Below are 10,018 nucleotides of genomic sequence, written 5' to 3'. Positions count from 1 at the left end.
GGTCCCCACTTACAGAAAATTAGTTTTTACCCTATGGTGTATGTATTCCTCTGCCCACCTCCACTTATTTTTCTTCTTCTCTCTTTTAAATCTAGGAAAATTTGAGGAATATGAATTTCTCCATATAAATCATGTTTGAATAATTTGTTTAAAATTTTCTCTTGAGAATATTACCTGCTAGTAAGCAAGAAGCTAGAAAGAAGATCAAAGAATGTCTGCAGATAAATATATTTTAAGTCATAACAACTCAAGTGTTGTTAAATAGATTAAATATTTGTGACTCAGATTCATATCTGAAAGCCCTAATCCTGAATTTGATGACATTGCAGTGAAAGGTCTGGACATCCTAATCTAGCTGCCCAATGCAGAGAAATGAAGAGACTGAGGCCCCAGCAAATGCTCCAGTATGTTCTTTATTTCTGGCCGGTCAGGGTCAAATGCGTGCCCATAACAGGACAGAGGCAAAAGACCACGTGGCGATCTACGTTAGTTCTTATATACCATAAGAAGGGGGAAGAGAAAGGAAGGGGTAGTGATGACTTCCTTAAGGGCGGGACATCCACCAAGGTTGGTGGGGGCAGGGTAATGATGACTTCCCTTTTCAGCAGTAGGGTCTTTGCAAGACAATAAGGTTAGAATAAGGTCAAGAGGAAGGAGAAGCCCATAATAGATTTATGTTCTTATTAAGAAGGGAAGAAATTCTAATATCTACTCTTCCTTCTCATCTTCTGCCTCCAGCTCCTCCTTCGTACCCTCTCAATCTTTTGTTTTCTTCCTCTTCTTCTTACCTTACCTCTCTCATCTTTTTTTCTCCCTCTTTTCCCCATGTAAAGATAGTGCATGAAGATAAGAAACTAAATTTAAACCTGTCAGCATCTTGGTCTTGGACTTCCCAGTCACCAGATTTATGAAAATTGATTGTCTGATGTCTAATTTTGGAGCATTCAAATCATAGTACTTTGGATCCCAAACCAACTTGGATGCCAAATCATTGTTACCATTATTGATAAATTCTTTATAAAAAGAAAAGTGGATGGGAGCCAGAAATATAGCACAGCAATAGGGCATTTGCTTTGCACGCAGCTGACCCGGGACAGACCCAGGTTTGATTCCTGGCCTCCCATATGGTCCCCCTAGCCTGCCAGGGGAGAATTCTGAGCAAAGAGCCAGGAGTAACCAGAGTGCCACCAGATGTGGACCCCCAAAAAAGAAAAGTGAGAAATAATTCCTAGGGATATACCCTAGGAACCCAAAAACACAATGCAGAAAAGTCCTCTGCATTTCTATGTTCATAGCAGCACTGTGTACAATAACCAGAATCTGGAAACAACTCAAGTGCCTGAGATTAGATGAGTGGAAAAATGAAGTCATGAAATTTGCTTATACATGAATAAATGTGGAGAGTATTATGCTGATCAAATGAGTCAGGGGGAGAGAGATAGACATAGAATAATCAAATTCATTTGTGGGATATAAGAAAAATATTAGGGCCAGAGCTATAGCGCAGTGGTAAGGCATTTGCCTTTCATGCTGCTGATACAGGACTGACCTAGGTTCGATCCCAGCATCCCATATGGTCCCCCAAGTCAGGAGCGATTTCGGGAGCACAGAGCCAGGAGTAAACCCTGAGCATCAACAGGTGTGCCCAATCCCCCAAAAAAGAAAAATAAGAAAAATATAAGATAGTTTGGTAATAACACCCAGAGACAATAGAGATGAGGAACAGAAGAACCAACCCATGATAGGTAGCTTGCCACAAATACTGGAGCAATGTAGTTAGGACAGAGAAGGGAACATTATGACAATGATAGTGGAAACTAACACTCTGGTCAAGAATTGGATGCTTAGGAGATAAAGTGATAAGTATGGTACCTCTTCATTAACAATAGTGTAACCCACAATGTCTATAAGGGGAGAAAAAGGAACAAAAAGAGAAAGAAGTAAAATGTCTTCCCAAGGCATGCTGGGAGGGGGTGGGAGGGAAACTGGGGACACTGGTGGCAGGAAATGTGTGCTGGTGAAGACTGGTGTGTGTACATTATATGATTGAACTCAATCTTGAACAATTTTGTAACCATGATATTTAAATAAAGTAATTAAAAAGAAATTTTTAAAAAAGGGGAGTAGAAAATAAGAAGCTAATACTTCCTAAGTGTTAGCTGCCTCTTTATATTACTATCTATGCTGATGCTTTGTTTTTCACTAATTCTCACAAATCTATAACCTCGTTTGTTTAGTTCGATCAGTTAAAAAATTAAGCCAAGAAGAGATTAATCAAACAATTAATCAAATTTCTGTAGGGAGTGATTGGTACAATTATGAAAGCACTCAGAATGTTTACTATCACAGTAAAATTGATTGTAGGAATACATCATCTTTCTGGAGCATGCACAGCATAACCAAATGAAAACAGGGAAATAATATAGGTGTTAAGGTGCATGCCTGCATGTAGTTTATTTTAATGGTTCTCCCAAAACACTGCTTAAGAAGGCTTCCCTCACTACCAAAAAACTAAAGATAAACAAAGATTTTTATCTTTAAAAGTCCAAAATGTTGTTTTTTGGGTTAATCGAAGATATATTCATGAGCCAGAGATGTATTACAGTGGGTAAATTGCTTGCCTTGCACACAGCAGGCCTGGGTTCAATTCCTGGGTTCAACCCAGAAGTAAGCCCTGAGCACTTTCAGGTTTGGCTCCATATACCAAAAGAAAGAAAAGTTGATGTTATTGCTCTTTCCTTAAACAGATGCATTTTATTTAATCAATCATGTGCTTTTCTTTTTTCTATTGCTGGCAAATGTAGCAATGCAGGCATAGTCATACCAACTTTATTTTAATGTATCTTACAGTATCCAGACTAGTAAAATGCAAGGAAATAACTCTTAGGGAAGAAAAGCCTTAAAATGTGGAACAAGGGGCTGGAGAGATAGCACAGTGGTTTTTGCATTGAAAGCAGGACCTAAGGTGGTTGGTTCAAAGCCTGGCATCCCATATGGTGCCCCTCCCCTCCGTGCCTTCCAGGAGCTATTTCTTTTTTTTTTTTTAATTTTTCCCTTTATTTAAACATCTTGGTTACATATATGATTGTGATTAGGTTTCAGTCATGTAAAGAACACCCCCTTCACCAGTGCAACATTCCCAACACCAATGTCCCAAATCTCCCTCCATCCCACCCCACCCCCACCTGTACTCCAGACACACTTTCCAGTTCTCTCATTCATTCACATGATTGTGGTAGTTCTTAGTGTAATTATTTCTATAACTGCACTCACCACTCTTTGTGGTGAGCTTCATGAAGTGAGATGGAAGTTCCAGCCCTCCTCTCATTGTCTCTGAGGATTGTTGCAAAAATGACTCTTATTTTTCTTAAAACCCATAGATGAGTGAGACTATTCTGCATCTCTCTTTCTCCCTCTGACTTATTTCACTCAGCATGATAAATTCCATGTACATCCATGTATAGGAAAATTTCATGACTTCTCCTGACGGCTGCATAATATTCCATTGTGTATATGTACCACAGTTTCTTTAGCCATTCGTCTGTTGAAGGGCATCTTGGTTGTTTCCAGAGCCTGGCTATTGTGAATGGTGCTGCAAAAATTATAGTGGGAGAAAGGGGGTTTTGTATTGTATTCTTGTGTTCTTAGGGTATATCCCTAAGAGTGGAATAGCTGGGTCTAATGGGAGCTCAATTTCCAGATTTTGGAGGAATCTCCATATTGCTTTCCATAGCGGTAGGTCTAGATGGCATTCTTACCAGCAGTGGATAAAAGTTCCTTTCTCTCCACATCCCCGCCAGCACTAATTGTTCTCATGCTTTGTGATGTGTGCCAATCTCTGTGGTGTGAGGTGGTATCTCATCATTGTTTTGATTTGCATCTCCCTGATGATTAGTGACAAGGAGCATTTTTTCATGTGCCTTTTGGCCATTTGTATTTCTTTTTTATCAAAGCATCTGTTCATTTCTTCTCCCCATTTTTGAATGGGATTAGATGTTTTTTCCTTGTAAAGTTCTGTCACTGCCCTATATATTTTGGATATTAGCCCCTTATCTGATGGGTGTTGGGTGAATAGTTTCTCCCACTCAGTGGGTGACTCTTGTATCCTGGTCACTATTTCTTTTGAGGTGCAGAAGCTTCTCAGTTTAATGTATTTCCATCTGTTGATATCTGCTTCCACTTGTTTGGAAAGTGCAGTTTCCTCCTTGAAGATGCCTTTAGTCTCAATATCATGGAGTGTTTTACCGACGTATTGTTCTATATACCTTATGGTATCAGGTCTGATATCAAGGTCTTTAATCCATTTGGATTTTACTTTCGTACATGATGTTAAATGGGGGTCTATGTTCACTTTTTTGCAAGTGGCTAACCAGTTCTGCCAGCACCACTTGTTGAAGAGGTTTTCCCTGCTCCACTTAGGATTTCTTGATCCTTTGTCAAAAATTAGGTAATTGTATGCCTGGGGGACAATGTCTGAGAACTCAAGCCTATTCCACTGATCTGAGGGTCTGTCTTTATTCCAATACCATGCTGTTTTGATAACTATTGCTTTGTAGTACAGTTTAAAGTTGGGAAAGTAATGCCTCCCATTTTCTGTTTTTCTAGGACTGCTTTAGCTATTCGAGGGTGTTTGTTGTTCCAGATGAACTTCATAAGTGTTTGATCCACTTCTTTGAAGAATGTCATGGGTATTTTTAAGGGGATCACATTAAATCTGTACAATGCTTTGAGGATTATTGCCATTTTAATGATGTTAATCCTGCCAATCCATGAGCAGTGTATGTGTTTCCATTTCCGTGTGTCCTCTCTTATTTCTCAGAGCAGGGCTTTATAGTTTTCTTTGTAAAGGTCCTTCACGTCTTTGGTCAAGTTGACTCCAAGATATTTGAGTTTGTGTGGCACTAATGTGAATGGGATTGCCTTCTTGACTTCCTTCTCTTCCCTTTTATTATTGGTGTATAAAAAGGCCATTGATTTTTGTGTGTTAATTTTGTAGCCTGTCATCTTGATATATGAGTCTATTGTTTCTAGAAGCTTTTTAGTAGAGTCTTTAGGGTTTTCTATGTACAGTAGCATGTCATTTGCAAACAATGAGAGCTTGACTTCTTCCTTTTTTATCTGGATTCCTTTGATATCTTTTTCTTGCCTGATTGCTATAGCAAGAACTTCCAGTACTATGTTGAAGAGGAGTGGTGAGAGCGGACAGCCCTGTCTTGTACCAGAATTTAAAGGAAAGGCTTTTAGTTTTTCTCCATTGAGGATAATATTTGCCATTGGCTTGTGGTAGCTGGCTTCAACTACATTGAGAAAGGTTCCTTCCATTCCCATCTTGCTGAGAGTTTTGATCAAGAATGGGTGTTGGACCTTATCAAATGCTTTCTCTGCATCTATTGATATGATCATGTGATTTTTATTTTTCTTCTTGTTGATGTTCTGTATGATGTTGATAGATTTATGGACGTTAAACCATCCTTGCATTCCTGGGATGAAACCTACTTGGTCATAGTGTATGATTTCTTTTTTTTTTATTATTTATTTATTTATTTATTTATTTTTGGTTTTTGGGCCACACCCAGTAATGCTCAGGGGTTACTCCTGGCTATGTGCTCAGAAGTTGCTCCTGGCTTGGGGGACCATATGGGACACCGGGGGATCGAACCGCGGTCCGTCCAAGGCTAGCGCAGGCAAGGCAGGCACCTTACATTTAGCGCCACCGCCCGGCCCCCGTGTATGATTTCTTGATGATGCATTGGATCCTATTTGCCAGGATTTTGTTGAAGATTTTTGCATCAGCATTCATACAGACATTCATGGTCTGTAATTTTCTTTCTTGGCAGCATCTCTGTCTGGTTTTAGTATCAAGGTGATGTTGGCTTCATAAAAGCTGTTTGGAAGTGTTCCCGTTTTCTCAATTTCATGGATGAGCCTGGCTAGGGTTGGTAGTAGCTCCTCTTGAAAGATTTGAAAAAAATCATTAGGAAATCCATCTGGGCCTGGGCTTTTCTTTTTGGGCAGATGTTTGATTAAAGTTTTTATTTCCTCAGTAGTGATGGGGGTGTTTAAATATGCTACATCCTCCTTACTTAAATGTGGAAGGTTATAAGTGTCCAAGAATTTTTCCATTTCTTCTAGGTTCTCATGTTTAGTAGCATAAAATTTCTCAAAGAAGTCTCTGATTACCCTTTGGATCTCTGCAATATCTGTCGTGATCTCCCCTTTTCATTTCTAATACAAGTTATCAGATTTTCCTCTCTCTTTCTTTGTGAGTTTTGCCAATGGTCTATCAATCTTGTTTATTTTTTTCAAAGAATCAACTTCTGCTTTCGTTGATCTTTTAGATTGTTTTTTGGTTTTCCACTTCCTTGAGTTCTGCTTTTGGCTTTGTTATTTCCTTCTGTCTCCGTATTTTTGTTCCTTTTGTTGGTCATTTTCTAATTTTTTGAGCTGCATCATTAAGTTATTCAGGTATGTCCCTTCTATCTTTCTGATGTGTGCTTATAGAGCTATAAATTTTCCTCTCAGGACCACTTTTGCTGTGTCCCATAGATTCCGGCAATTTTTGTCTTCATTATCATTTGTTTCCAGAAAAGTTTTATTTCCTTTTTGATTTCATCTCGGACCCACTGGTTGTTCAGTAGCAGGTTGTTTAATTTCCAATTGTTAAAGTTTTTCTTCTGTGTGGCTTTGTAGTTCACATCTAATTTCAGAGCCTTGTGGTCAGCAAAGGTAGCCTGCAAGATTTCTATCCTCTTGATTTTATGGAGATATGTTTTATGTATCAGCATGTAGTCTATCCTGGAGAATGGCCCATGTACATTGGAGAAGAATGTGTATCCAGGTTTTTTGGGATGGAGTGTCATATATATATATATATATATATATATATATATATATATATATATATATAAAAAGAACTAGTAGATATATATATATATATATATATATATATATATATATATATATATATATATCTACTAGTTCTTTTTCTTCCATTACTCTTTTCAGGGCTAGTATGTTTTTGTTGGGTTTCAGTCTGGTTGACCTATCAAGTGTTGATAGAGCCGTGTTAAAGTCTTCCACAATTATTGTGTTATTATTGATTTCTTCTTTCTGATTTGACAGTAATTGTATTAGATAGTTTGCTGGTCTCTCATTGGGTACATATATGTTTAATAGTCTGATTTCTTCCTGTTGCACATATCCCTTGATTAGTACATAGTGTCCATCTTTGTCCCTTACCACTTTTCTGAGTATAAAGTTGGTGTCATCATATATTAATATGGCCACCCCAGTTTTTTTGAGGGTGTTGTTTGCTTGGATGATTTTCCTCCAGCCTTTGGTTTTGAGCCTATGTTTGTTCTGACTATTCAGATGTGTTTCTTGTAGGCAGCAGAAGGTTGGATTCATCTTTTTGACCCATTTAGCCACTCTGTGTCTTTTAATTGGTGAATTTAGTCCATTGACATTGAGAAAGATGATTGTCATAGGATTTAATGTCATCTTTGTAGATAAGTTTGCTGTATTTGTTGATCTCTCTTGTCTTAAAGTAGACCTGTCAGTTTTTCCTTTAAGGCTGTTTTTTTCATCTGTGAAGTTTCTGAGCTATTGTTTATCCATGGAGCTATGTATCCTTCCTTCAAAACCTGAACGTGAGTCGGGTTAGGTGCAGTATTCTCAGTGAGGCATTCATTTCATTCAGTCTTGTCACAATATCCCACCCCTGTCTTCTGGCCTTGAGAGTTTCTTGTGACATGTCCGCTGTAAGTCTTAGGGATGCTCCTTTGAATGTAATTTTCCTTTTTGATCTTGCTGCGTTCAGTATCCTATCTCTTATCTATGGGATTTGTCATTGTAATGAGGATGTGTCTTGGGGTGTTTTTCTTTGGGCCTCTTTTAGCTGGTACTCTTCGGGCATGCAGGATTTGATTGCATGTAGTCTTTAACTCTGGGAGTATCTCTTTGATGATGTCTTTGACAGTTGATACTTCCTGGAGATCTCCTACCTGGGCCTCTTAGACTCCAATGATTCTTATGTTGTTTTTATTGAGTTTCTGAAAGACTTCATCTGTTCGCATTCCTTGAGTACTTTTTCCATTGCCTGATAGTTTGTCCTAAGGTTCTTTTCCAATTTCTTCTGCTGTGTTGAATTTTTCTGTATCTCATCTTCCAGTACTCCTATTCTCTCCTCAGCTGCTGTTACCCTGCTGTCGAGACCATCCACTGAGGTTTTCAGTTGAGCTACCATGATTTTCAGATTTGCTCTTTCAGTTTGGATTTTTTTGATTTGTCTTTGTGTTCTGTTCAGATCGATCTATGCTTTCTTTGAGTTCTACAAACATCTTCCATATTTCTATTTTAAGTTCCTTATCGAGAGGTTAATCAGGTGGTTGGAATTTTTTAGGTCATCCAAACTATCGTCTTCATTCTCTGTGCATGGTGTTTGCCTGCGAGTTTTCCCCATTGTCACGCTAGTAGTGTGTTTTTTCCTGCATTTTGTGGTGGGGTTTATTGGTTAGAAAGAGTGCGCAGCCGTGAAGCGAAGCTTCGCTTCACGGCTGCGCACTCTTCTATGGCCTCTAGGTGACAGTTTTTGGGGGTTCGCTTCCCAGGGCTCTGAGGAAAGCTTCAAGAATTCAGGAAAGACAGAGAAGCACAGGACAGTGCTCCCTTCAGGTCCTCAGTTTCCTCAGAAGAAGCACAGCAGGGTGGAGACTCTGCAGGTAGGGCAATCAGCATTCCACCTGGCAACCCCCACAGTCAGGCCTCTGCAAGCCAGAGAGTTCAGCTTATTGGACAGCGACCACCACAGCCATAATTTACTCACTGGGCAGTTTCAAAATGCAGTTTTTTGGGGGATGCGCTCCCTAGGCCTCTGAGGAGACCTTCAGGTATTCAGAAACACAGGCAGACAGGCCGCCAGGAGCTATTTCTAAGCAGGTAGCCTGGAGTAACCCCTGAGTGTGGTCCAAAAAAAAAAAAGTGAAACAAAAGGGGCAGGAGAGATGGCATGGAGGTAAGGCATTTGCCTTGCGTGCAGAAGGTCGTTGTTTCGAATCCCAACATCTCATAGGGTCCCCCGAGCCTGCCAGGAGAGATTTCTGAGCGTGGATCCAGGAGTGTCCCCTGAGCGCTGCCCATTGTGACCCCCTCCAAAAATGTGGAACCAAAAAAAAAAAAAATAAATAAAAAAGAAAATGTTTTAATATAGTAGTCTTTGATGCAAACTTTTAGTAGATCATAATTGAGAAGCTTAAAGGCAGAAAACACAAAGGATTCTGGATTTATGCTCCCCAGATTTTTTATTTGTTTAACCAGGAATTTAAAAAATAACACTACCATCAAACATTATAAGCTGAATTCCCTTCAAAATAAAAATATGGGGTGGGAGAAAAGACACTTGGGATATTGGTCATAGGAATGTTGCACTGGTGAAGGATTATATATATATATATATATATATAATTAAAATTTTTTATTAAATTTTGATAAAAAAATCAAAAAAGAAAAGAAAAGACCTGTCAATTCTTACCACAGGCTGTGTTCTTTACACTGACTGGATAGAAAGAGGAGGTACAGTAAATATACACCTCAATACAGGCCCTTTGCCTGGTCTATATTGTGAAGTGGAGGACAAAAATAAAAATAAAAAATAAAAATAGAGGAAGAAGGCTTCTCTTTCTTTTCATCTTTAGTTGTTTGTATTCTGTCAAGATCTCATGATTCTAAGAATATGGGAGACATTTCTACTAAAAAAATATTTATGCTGACTCACTCTGTATCTAGAAAGAGAACAAGGAAATATTGTATTCCTTATAAAAAAAAGTTCAAACCTGGAGAATGAGAAAAGCCAAAACCTCTTTGGGATCATCATGCTAATTCTCCCTCCCCTTGTCTGTGGCATTCTTTTTCAGTTTTCTTTCATATAATATATGCCACCAAATAAAAGGGAAACTCACTAGCCACCACAGGTGGCAATTTGGGGCTGTAAACTATACAAGTAGTTGTATCAGGTGTTAGC

The 10,018-nt window shown here is 38.8% G+C and overlaps 1 pseudogene; it reads left to right on the top strand.

Annotated features, from left to right (window-relative positions):
• Positions 1-9,512: 9,512 nt before the first annotated feature.
• On the top strand, positions 9,513-9,636 carry LOC125996938 (uncharacterized; annotated as a pseudogene).
• Positions 9,637-10,018: the final 382 nt, after the last annotated feature.

The sequence above is a fragment of the Suncus etruscus genome, chromosome 18 (assembly GCF_024139225.1).
Source record: "Suncus etruscus isolate mSunEtr1 chromosome 18, mSunEtr1.pri.cur, whole genome shotgun sequence".
In the NCBI taxonomy this organism is placed as follows: Eukaryota; Metazoa; Chordata; class Mammalia; order Eulipotyphla; family Soricidae; genus Suncus; species Suncus etruscus.
This window is presented reverse-complemented; position numbering and strand designations above follow the sequence as displayed.